Source organism: Populus nigra, chromosome 9 (genome assembly GCF_951802175.1).
Source record: "Populus nigra chromosome 9, ddPopNigr1.1, whole genome shotgun sequence".
Lineage (NCBI taxonomy): Eukaryota > Viridiplantae > Streptophyta > Magnoliopsida > Malpighiales > Salicaceae > Populus > Populus nigra.
This window is the reverse complement of record NC_084860.1, coordinates 11,991,599-11,995,103: the sequence shown is the minus strand read 5'-3', so window position 1 is coordinate 11,995,103 and position 3,505 is coordinate 11,991,599.

The following is a 3,505-nucleotide window of genomic DNA, read 5'->3' as shown; positions in this document are numbered from 1 at the left end:
AGTTCAATATGAACATAGTCTACATAGCATATCATAAAATTTAAAAGAAAAGGAATACTAACATGTAAAGAAAGCATTTACAACATAACAAGTGTTCTTAAACATTTCAAAAGGGTTAATTACAAGATAACTAAAATACTACATTCTAATTTGAATCTTTATAAAAATACATCAAGGTTTACACAAAAGTATACTACATAAACGCGTTAATTCCCTTTAGTTTAAGTTAAATATTTACATAAGTTTGACGAAGCAGAGTCCTAAACTAGTGATCTTCCTGGATATTTGATGGACCTGATACATATATAAACATACCATTATATTGATAAAGAATATATATATGCTCATGTAATGTATACGAATAAAGTATTAATTTTTTATTGGATTCATAAGAATTCTAACAGAAAACTTATATATATTACTTGTAAATCTTTTAAACCCAATTAACACTCATTTGCATATTCTTAATTTGGATACTCTTATTTACTTGTGTGAATTGGGTGACCTTGCAAAGTTTAATCTTGAAATTCATTTCCCAACAATCCTATCACGGATGCCATTAGCCGAAACAAATCTTGTAATTCATCTCCCAGCAATCCTATCACAAATGCCATTAGCCAAAGCTAATCTTGTAAATCATTTCCCGGTATTCCTATCACCTATGTGAAGCTAATCTTGTAATTCATTTCCCGGCGATCCTATCACGGATGCCATTAGCCGAAGCTAATCTTGTAAATACACTAGGCTTTAATTACATTGAACACGATATTTATTATAATTATGTTCACTAGAAGAATTTTAAATTGTATAAGTGCAAATATGAGGGAAAATCACGCACCTGCTTTGCCTGTCTCGCGACCTCCCTTAACAGAAGATCCAATCTTAGTTGCTCCTCCTGAATCATAAGGAAGTTTTTGGTTATGATTCCTTCAAGCTGATATTATAGAGAATTCATATTCATCCATTACTCATATGTTAATTTATGTGCATGTTCATTTCCTCATAATAACATACGTACATATATCATGTATATTTTCAGAGTTAGTATCTCAATGTGCAAGTGTTCGTATGACTCAATTCTTTTATATTCTTATATATATATGTTATTCACGTGAAAGTTTACTGTTACTGTCTAACTTTAAACTGTTACTGTCAAATTTCCAACTGTTACTGTCTACACACTGTCCAACTGTTACTATCTAACTTTGAATTGTTACTATCTACACATTTAACTGTTACTGTCCAACCGTTACTGTCTAACTTTGAACTATTACTATCTAAACACTTGAACTGTTACTGTCCAACCGTTACTGTCTAACTTTGAACTATTACTGTCTAGACATTTGAACTGTTACTATCTAGACATTGAACTGTTACTGTCCAACTGTTACTGTCTGAACACTCATTAGATTTTTAACTATATTTAAAGTTTTAAAACTCCATTTTAAGTGAGATTGATCTCGTTAGAAAGCTAAGACAGAGGCTACCAGTTCTCTGAAGGAAGAAGAACCCAGTTCTGCCTCCAAGATAGTCAAAATTGCTCATCAACTAATCATTCCTACTGCCCTACATAATCAGTCACGACTCGGTCTTGGTTAGTAACCCATAATTGGAGTTCTACATCTCCAAATTGAGCAAGACCAGTTTCCTTGGTCACCTAACATTCAAATCTACAATTTATATGAGGAATCTGATCCTAATTCCCTCATCCTCCTACCTGAAATCTCATGGAATGTTAAGAGACAAGTCTTTCCAGATTCGTCTCCCCCTTCCCTTCACACAATACTTTCATAAACTACATACCACACACATGAATTAACTTAATCTTAACAATAAGTACTTTTTCCCTAATTCATGTATAAGAACCCTAACCTATGATTCAATATCAAGGCATCAATTCATTATTGAATTTAAAATGAATTTTTAAGATCATGTTTAGAACACCTTACCCGGTACGAATTAAGATTTTGATCTTCAACCAGTTGAAGATTTTTAACTCCCTCCTTTCTTTTCTTATTTAATTTCTTGGTAATCCCTTGCTCTCAAGTGTTTATCTCATCTATAAACCCTTAATCTTGGATGGGTTTTTGAAATTTTAGTGTTTCTCTCTTGATTTCGCAAGAATGGGTATAAAACTCCCTATTTTCTCTCCTTATGGTTCCTGCAGATTTTTGGTGAGGAGAGAGTACTTATACTCTATATTTGTCCTTATTTTCCTTTAGGCCCCATTTTCCTTTAAGTGTATTATTCTCTTCTATTAAATCCAACCCTCAACAGTACCAAGTTTATTATAATGTCTCGAATTATTTCACCCGGAAATTTATATTCAAAAATTTCTGAATTCCTGTTTTTATTTAACCATATGAATGAATTTCTTCACTTTTATTTATTTATTTTTCCTGGGGTTTACATTATATATGTTATTATCCTTGTTTAGCATTATTAATACAACATAATGATGAACCATTCATTTTCTTTCACTTTCTCCTCATGCGATTAAACATATATGACAAATCTTAACAATTACTATTCTTATATCATTATCACAATAATAATTTCACCCTACTAGTTGGAATCCATGACTATCTTCATTAACTAATTAATTTGCCAAAGATATACTTATGGCTAGCTCTAAATATGTTTTATTTTCCAAATTTCTTTCATTTCAATTTCTTCATGGTTCCACCCCATTCATATCCACATAACCAACAAGTTAGCTCTTTATTCAATCAATATGTTCATATAGCAATGTTTCTTCCTATTCTTATACAATAATCATTATTCCCCTTATTTAAAGAATACACAATTAATCTATAACAATACTAATAAAAAGAACATATTTTACCATTACATCTTCCATAAACCCGACACCCACACAATTCTAATTTCATCAAAACATGTTTTTAATCAAGCTTACTAAATTTTGCCAAAACTAGAAATAGATTAAAAAAGCAATAAGTCATCAACCTCTGATTATGTGTTTGAACCCAACGGTCAGAATATAAATCATAGAATTGTGCACAATATATCTCAAAATCAGAATAATCTAATAGTTGGATCTCCTTAGATCTGAATAAAACCTAGCTAACCTGAAAATGGACGAGCTACTGTTCAACATGAACGACACCTTACCGGAGTGTGCGTTTTCGATCTCCATCGTCCGGAATGAAGGAAACATCTAGGCTCACCACATATCCAAAAATAGGCATGAGCCAATGGTGGATTCCAGAGATATGGGCATCAGAGCATTATTGGTTCCTCCAAATTCTGCACTTCTTTCTCTAGCCGAATTTTCTCTATTGTCTCTCACCTTTTTTTTTGTTTTTTTATGAACTGGTGGCCTCTTTGCTGTTTTAAAGACACATTTTCCCCTAATTACAATTTTGTCCCTCATTTATGCCTTTATGTATTTTATTTTATTTTTCATGTAAACTATCTGGTTTATTTCTGCTTCAATCACTAGTCTTTACCAAACTCCAATTGGGATGAGATCTTTAATCAAGGT